General features: G+C 38.0%; 1 protein-coding gene across 1 annotated transcript in view; it reads right to left on the reverse strand.

The window, feature by feature from the left end:
• SPIDR (scaffolding protein involved in DNA repair) overlaps positions 1–9,310 on the reverse strand; it is a 533,511-nt gene that overhangs the window by 187,997 nt on the left and 336,204 nt on the right.

The raw sequence follows: 9,310 nt of genomic DNA on the forward strand, positions 1-9,310 counted from the left end.
CCCAGTATTATGTAGAAAAGGAGTCAGAGAATAGAGCAAATAAAATTCTACAGGTTTGCTCAGTTCTCCGAAATGAGAAAATGCTTTATTGCCCATTCCTCAAAGCAGGGACTGCTGCTCAACAGAAAGAAAAATTTAAGATTTCTGATTTGGAGAGGATGGAGCGGACATACATTCTCTATTCTTCTCAGTAAGTACGACTAAAGTGTTTGCCATTTTGTGTAAAATAAACATAAGAAGACACCTCTTAGCCTCTTATACCCCAGTTTTGGAGATGCAGTACCAAACGTAAAAAGAAGAATTAACATTCATTTTACACATTCTCTTCTAGGAAACAGAAGAGGAGAAAACACTTCCCAAAGCCAGAAAAAGTACAAAAGAAAATCAAATAAACAAAACTATAGACCAATATACCTCGAGAGTATAGAAACAAAAATCTGTAACAAAATGTTAATAAAAAGAATTCAGCAATATATAAAAGAAATTATATAATGTGACCAAGTGGGGTTAATTCCAGGAATGCAAGTCCTATGCAATATTTGAAAATCACCTTCATCAGGTTAAAGGCTAAAGAAAAAAAATCAGATGATTACATTAACCAATGCGGAAATCTGGCAAAATTTGACATCTACTCATAATTTTAAAAAAACTCAGAAAACTAGAATAGAGGACTTCCTCAATTTAATAAAGAGTTTCTACAAAAATTTCACGTTGTAATCAATGGTGAAAGAAGAAATGCTTTCCACTTAAGATGTAAAAAAAGGCAAAGACGTTTCTCTCAGCACTTTTATCCAACATAGTACTGGAAGTCCTAGCTAGTGCAATGGGGCAAGTGGAGAGCAGAGAAGGCACACAGATCAGAAAGGAAAAAATGAAAATGGTCTTACTGCAGATAACATGATTGCTTATGCAGAAAATCTTGAGGAATCTACAAAATAACTCCTGGAACTCTGAGTTCAGGAAGGTGGTAAGAATCAACACGTAAAACAATCAAATGAATTTCTATGTTATCACTGAACACATGAACACCAAAAGTAAAAATATAATGCTATGTTAAGTAAAAGAAAAATAAAAAAACCCAAAAAACCTTCAGTGTAAAGCTAACAAAACATGTACTAAACACTAAGCATGTTCTAAACCACTGATGAAATAAAACAAAGATCTTAACAAATGATGAGATATACCATATTTATGAACTGAAAGACTCAATACATTATAGATATCAATACTTCCCAAATGGATAGAAATGCTTACAGCAATTTCCATCAAAATCCCAATAATATTTTTTTCAGTGATATATAGCCAATTCTAAAATTTATTCAGAAAAGCAAAGGCATTACATTAGCTCAAACATTTCTACTTATATATAGCTGTAAGAATCAATATCATGTGGTATCAGTGGAAGGAGAGACACACAGACCAATGAAACAGAATAAAGAACCCAGAAATAGATACCACAAATACATAAAAACTATTTTTTAAATTGATCTCTACAGTATGACTTTTGTTTGTATGTTTTAGAGATAGGACCTCACTATATGTTGTGCTGAATGGTCTTGAACTCCTGGCCTCAAGAGATCTTCCTGCCTTAGCCTCCCAAGTAGCAGGGATTATAGGTGCCTGCCACTGTGCCTGGCCACAACTGATTCTCAACAAACGTGCCAAAGGAAGGGCAGACTTTGGACACTCGTAGGCAAAACAATGTAAGCTTCAACCTAATTCTCAGAGCTTCTATAAAATCTAACTCAAAATAGATCATGAACATAAGTATAGACTATGAAACTGTTCAAAAAATATATAGGAAAAAAATCTTTCATATCTAGAATTAGGTAAAAGTACTTAACATGTGAGATATAAAAGAGCTGACCCATTAAAAAAGTTTAATAAACTAGACTTCATCAAAATAAAAATTTTTCACCTGAGAAAAAACCTGTTAAGAGAATGAAAAGACGGGGGAGGAGCAAGATGGCAGCCAAGTAACAGCTTCCTTGCAATTGGGCATGGTCAGACAGGGTAGAGAAGACTCCAGGCATTTCTGGCTGGTGGGATCTGCCCAGAAACATCCCTTTGGGGACAAGGGAATCAGCGAGAGACTTCTGGACTGCATGAGGAGGACAAAAGCAGTGGAGAACTGGCAAGTGGTTGTGTGTATTCCTTCAGTCTAATCCTGCTGGCAGCTGTATTTCAGCTTTAAATAAAGTAGCAGTGAGATTGCAAACTGGAAAGGCCTTACTTGTGAGCTGTTTTGATTTTTTTTGGACTTAACACTCAGCTGAACTAAGAACTCAGAAATTAAAGGACACAACCTAACTTCCTCAATGATGCAAAAGATAAAACTAAGCATTGGACTCTCACAAAACAAGATGAATATAACACTACCACATTTATCAATTATCTCAATAAATGTTAATAGCTTGAATTCCCCACCAAAGAGGCATAGATTGGCTGATTGGATTTAAAACACAAACCGTCCATTTGCTGTCTGCAAGAAACACACCTAGCTTCAAAAGGCAAATTAAAACTCTGAGTTAAAGGGTGGAAGACAATTTTTCAGGCAAATGGGATTCAGAAGAAAAGAGGGGTTGCAATCTTATTTTCAGATACATGTGGATTTAAAGCAACTAAAGTCAAAAAAGACAAAGATGGTCACTTTATACTGGTCAAGGGAAAAATATAACAAGAAGGAGTTTCAATTCTAAATATTTATGCACCCAACTTAAGTGCTCCCAGATTCTTGAAACAGACCTTACTCAGTCTGTGCAATATGATATCCTATAGCACCATAATAACAGGGGACTTCAACACTCCTCTTACAGAGCTAGACAGATCCTCTAAACAGAAATTAAACAAAGATATAAGGGACTTAAATGATACCCTAGAACAACTGTGCTTGATAGATGCACATAGAACACTCCATCCCAAAGATATATTCTTCTCATTGCTCCATGGAACATTTTTCTCCAAAATTGATCATATCCTAGGACACAAAACAAACCTCAAAAGAATCAGAAGAATTGAAATTTTACCTTGTATTTTTTCAGACCACAAGGCACTAAAGGTGGAACTCAACTCCAACAAAAACATTCAACCCCACACAAAGGCATGAAAATTAAACAACCTTCTGTTGAATGACAGTTGGGGGCAGGAAGAAATAAAAGAGGAAATTGTCAATTTTCCTTGAGCATAACAACAATGAAGACACAAGCTACCAAAACCTGTGGGATACTGCAAAAGCAGTTCTGAGAGAAACATTTATTGCTTTTGATGACTACATTCGAAAAACAGAAAGAGAGCGCATCAACCAACTCACAAGCCATCCTATTGAATTGGAAAATGAAGAACAATCTAAGCCTAAACCCAGCAAAGGAAAACAAATATCCAAAATTAAATCAGAGATTGATGAAATTGAAAACAAAAGAATCATTCAGAAAATTAATGAAAAAAGGAGTTGGTTTTTTGAAAAAATAAATAAAACAGATAAACCTTTGGCCAGACTAACTAGAAATAGAAAAGTAAAACCTCTAGTAACCTCAATCAGAAATGATAAAGGGGAAATAACAACTGACACCACAGAGACACAAGAGATCATCTCTGAATACTACCAGAAACTCTATGCCCAGAAATTTGACAATGTGAAGGAAATGGGTCAATATTTGGAATCACACCCTCTCTCTAGACTTATCCTGGAAGAAATAGAGCTCCTGAACAGATCAACTTCAAGCACTGAAATTGAAGAAATGATAAAAAAACTTCCAACAACAACAACAACAACAACAACAAATGCCCTGGTCCAAATGGCTTCACACCAGAATTCTATTAAACCTTCAAAGAAGACCTTATTCCCATACTACAGAAATTATTCCAAAAAATTGAGGAGGAAGGAATCTTCCCCAACAAGCAAACATCACTCTGATACCAAAACCAGGAAAAGACCCAACTAAAAAGAATTTCAGACCAGTTTCACTAATGAATATAGATGCAAAAATTTCCAAAAAATCCTAGCCAACAGATTATAGCTTATCATCAAAAAAGTCATACATCATGATCAAGTGGGTTTCATCCCAGGGATGCAAGGTTGGTTTAACATATGAAAGTCCATAAACGTTATTCACTGTATTAACTGTAGCAAAAACATATGATCCTCTCAATAGACAGAAAAAACATTCAATAAAATCCAGCATCCTTTTCTACTACAGGCATAGGTGGCACATTTCTGAAACTGATCAAAGCGATCTATGACAAACCCACAGCTAATATTTTACTGAATGGAGTAAAACTGAAAGCTTTTCCTCTCCAAACTGGAACCAGACAAGGTTGTCCTCTGTCACCATTACTATTCAACATAGTGCTGGAAGTTCTAGCCAATACAATTAGGCAAGACAAGGAAATAAAAGGCATCCAAATGGGAGCAGAGGAGGTCAAACTCTCCCTCTTTGCTGACGATATAATCTTATACTTAGAGAACCCCAAAGACTCAACTACAAGACTCCTGGAAGTCATCAAAAAATACAGTAATGTCTCAAGATGTAAAATCAATGTCCACAAGTCAGTTGCCTTTGTATACGCTAATAACAGCCAAGATGAGAGGCTAAATAAGGACACAACTCCCTTCACCATAGCTTCCAAGAAAATGAAATACCTAGGAATATACCTAACAAAAGAGGTGAAGACCTCTATAAAGAAAATTATGAAACCCTAAGAAAGGAAATAGCAGAAAATACTAACAAATGGAAGAACATACCATGCTCATGGCTGGGAAAAATCAACATTGTTAAAATGTTCTGAAAGCAATCTATCAATTAAATGCCATCCCTATTAAAATACCAACATTGTAATTTCAAGACTTGGAAAAAAATGATTCTGCATTTTGTATGGAACCAGAAAAAACTCTGTATATCTGAGGAAGTCCTTAGTAATAAAAACAAAGCTGGGGGCATCAGCATACCAGATTTTAGGCTGTACTACAAAGCCATAGTGGTCAAGACAGCATGGTACTAGCACAAAAATAGAGACATAGACATTTGGAATTGAATAGAAAACCAGGAAATGAATCTAACATCTTACAACGAAACAAGACCATACACTGGAGGAAACACTCCCTATTCAATAAATGGTGCTGGGAGAATTGGATATCCACATGTAAAAGACTGCAACTGGACCCACAATCTTTCTCCACTCACAAAAATTGATTTAAGATGGATAAAGGACTTAAACTTAAGGCATAAAACAATGAAAATCCTCAAAGAAAGTATAGGAAAAAAATGGAAGATACTGGCCTGGGATAGACTTCATGAAGAAGACTGCTATGACAATTGCAACAATAACAAAAATAAACAAATGGGACTTAATTAAACTGAAAAGCTTCTATACAGCTAAGGAGACAACAACCAATGCAAACAGACAACCCACACAATGGTAAAGGATATTTGCACATTTTGAATCAGACAAAAGCTTTATAACTAGGATCTATAGAGAACTCAAATTGATACACATGAAAAAAGCCAACAATCCTATATGTCAATGGGCAAGAGACATGAATAGAGCCTTCTCTAAAGAAGACAGACGAATGGCTAACAAATATATAAATAAATGCTCATCATTCCTAATTAATAGAGAAATGAAAATTAAAATCACCCTGAGATACCATCTAACCCCAGTGAGAATGGCTCACATCACAAAATCTCAAAACTGCAGATGCTGGCATGGATGTGGAGAGAAGGGAATACTTTTACACTGCAGGTGGGACTGCAAACTAATACAACGTTTTTGGAAGGAAGTATGGAGAACCATCAAATCGAACTCAAGCTAGACCTCCCATTTGATCCTGCAATCCCATTACTGGGCATCTACCCAGAAGGAAATCCTTTTATCATAAGGACACTTGCACTAGACTGTTTATTGCAGCTCAATTTACAACCAGCAAAATGTGGAAACAGCCTAAATGCCCACCAATACAGGAAATGGAGTAACAAGATGTGGTGTATGTACACCATGGAACACTATTCAGCCATTAAAAGTGGAGACTTTACAGCCTTTGTATTAACCTGGATGGAAGTAGAACACATTATTCTTAGTAAAGCATCACAAGAATGGAGAAGCATGAATCCTATGTTCTCAATTTTGATATGAGGACAATTAATGACACAGTGGGGGTCGGGGAAGGGGAGAGAAGAAAAAGAAGCAAGGAGGGGTGGGGGAAAGGAAGAATAGAAAGGGAAGGAGGGGGGAGAGGGTCTTGGTGTGTGACACACATTTTGGGGGCAAAATACAATTGTAAGAGGGACTTTACCTAATAAATGCAATCAGTGCAACCTGGCTTCTTGTACCCTCAATGAATCTCCAACAATAAAAAATAAAAAAATTTAAAAAAAAAGAGAATGAAAAGACAAGCTAGAAACACAGGGAAAATATTTTCAAGTCACATATCCTAGGGAGGATTAATATATTTTAGAACATATAAAGAACTCTGAAAACCTCACAGCAAAAAGATGAACAATTCAATTAGAACATGGCCAATAGACATGAACATTTTCCTGAAGAGACACACACATGAAATTAGCACAATGAAAGATGTTGAAAATCATTAGCCATTAAGAACATGCCCATTGAAATCACAACGAGGTATACCATTAAATGGCTAAAACAAACGTAATGACAATAACAAATGCTGGTAAGGACGTGTAGAAACTGGGTTGCTTAAACACTGCAGGGAGAAATGTAAAATTGTTTAATCACTCGGGAGAAGTCTATTTTAAAAAACTATGCAACTACGGGGGCAAGATGGCCAACAGGTGCCAGCCTCCAACAGAAGCTCCTGTCCAGAGGGAAGAATAATGTCTGGAAAATAGCCAATAAAGTTGAAGATTGGGCGCCCAGCCGAAAGAGTGATATCTGCAGGACACCTCTGCTGAGGCAAGTTGAGACTCCAAGAAAGCAATTTACAGGTACATAATATATCCCAAGGGAAAAGTGTCTGTCCCCTCCCCCAAGAAAGTTGTGGTTTTCTCTTCGTCTGCTCCTGTAAGTTTTCTACAGGGGAGCAGTGAACTGGGGACCTATTATCTCACCCCATGTGTGAGAACCACAGGAAGGAGGGGTCTACTCCCCTGGGGGACCCTGCTGAGATTCTAAACATTCTCTCACCTGGCAGGAAAACTGAACAAACATTTTTACTGCCATTTTGAATTTCCAGTCCATCCTTACCCCACTGCCTACAGACACAGTGAAGGGGGGCACAAGAGATCAAGGGCCCAGTCCCGGTACTGCAGCGGGAGATCTGCTAGACCCGTGTGCATTCTGCGGGAGGTGGTGGAGGAGTCCCTCATTCCAGGCACCCGCGCGGGAGACCCCAGAACTGCTTGCTAGAGCCACGCGTCTCCCATGGACAGCTGCAGAGGAGTCCCATGCTCCAGGCCGGCCCAGAACTGCTTGCTAGAGTTGTCTGCGGGACTCTGCTCTAAGCACCTGTGCCAGGTGGGCCCAGAACTGCCAGAGCTGTATGCTCCTGAGAACTACGAGAGGACTGTCAGCTGAGAGGGAACCATATTAGAACAGCGGTACCCCGAGGCACAGAGTAGCAGCCACAGTAGTGGGAACAACAAGGCTCACACCCCTGAGGCTCTTCTGGACAGACACGCTCTGCCTCTTTGGGCAACCGGAGGAAGCTGGCATCTTCTCAGGTGGAGGCCACTGACTGAACAGCGGTGGTATGGTCTCCACATGGTGTAAATTAAGCATGGGGCGAAATAAGTAGAAAAACTCTGGTAATTTGAAAAACCAGAGTAGATCAGCTCCCCCAAGGAAGGATGGGGCAGATGCAGTTGAAGATCCCATCCATAAACAGATGGCTGAGATGTCAGAAATCAAGTTCAGAATTTGGATAGCAAATAAGATTAATAGAATGGAAGAAAGGAGGGAATTAGAATTTCAAGAAATTATTCAAAAGATATCTCAAGAATTCAATGATTTCAAAGATAAAATGACCAAAGATTTTGACATACTGAGGCAAGAGGTTGTTGCCCTCAAAGATCTGAAAAATATGGTAGAATCCCTTGGTAACAGAATGGAGCAGGCAGAAGAAAAGATATCTGACATTGAAGACAAAGCTTCTGAACGTGCCCAAGTGTGCAAGGATGAAGAGAAATGGAGAACAAAAATGGATCACTCTCTTAGAGAGCTCTAGGATAATTCTAAGAAAACTAATATTCATCTTATAGGAATCCCTGAAGGTGATGAAGTGGCTTCACAAAGCACAGAGGCTCTACTTCACGAAATTAGGAAAGAGAACTTTCCAGACATGCCGAGAGATTCTGAAATTCAGATAGCAGACAGTTTCAGAACTCCAGCATGACTCAACCCAAACAAGACATCCCCTAGTAACATCATAATTAACTTCACTAAAGGTAATATGAAAGAGAAAATTCTGAAGGCAGCTGGACATAAGAAAACCATAACCTTACAAGGCGAAGAATATTAGAATGACTGCAGATCTCTCTGCTGAAACCTTTCAGGCTAGAAAAGGGTGGTCATTGACTGTCAATCTCCTAAAACAAAATAACTTTCAATGAGCTAAACTGAGTTTCATTTATGATGGAGAATTAAATACTTTAATGACATTAACATGTTGAAGAAATTTGCCATAACTAAACCAGCTCTTCAGGATATTCTCAGACCTATCTGCCATAATGACCAGCACAACCCTCTACCATATAAGTAAACTCACACAGAAAATTTTGATCAAACTCCCACTTCTATAGTGGTAAAAGGATTAAAGATGTCCAATGGACTTTCGAAAATTTCGATACCCAAAATTATACCAGGCTTCTCAATAGTTTCAATCAATGTAAATGGCTTAAGTTGCCCTCTAAAGAGGCACAGGCTGGCTGCCTGGATACAAAAACTCAGGTCAGATATCTGTGGCATACAAGAATCTCATCTTACCTTAAAAGACAAATACAGACTCAGGGTGAAGGAATGGTCATCTATATATTCCAGGCAAATGGAAAGCAGAAAAAATCAGGTGTTGCAATTTTATTCGCAGATACAATAGGCTTTACCACCAAAAGTAAGCAAGGATAAGGATGGTCACTTTATATGTGTTAAGGGTAATACTCAATATGATGAGATGTCAATTATTAATATTTATGCACCCAACCAGATGCACCTCAATTTGTAAGAGATACTCTATTAGGCATGAGCAACTTGATCTCTCCTAACTCCATCATTGTCGGAGATTTTAATACTCTTCTGGCAGTGTTGCATAGATCCTCCAACAAGAAGCTTAGCAAAGAAATTTTAGATTTAAACTTAA

Source organism: Otolemur garnettii, unplaced genomic scaffold, assembly GCF_000181295.1.
Source record: "Otolemur garnettii isolate 467f Iridium unplaced genomic scaffold, OtoGar3 scaffold00237, whole genome shotgun sequence".
NCBI lineage: Eukaryota > Metazoa > Chordata > Mammalia > Primates > Galagidae > Otolemur > Otolemur garnettii.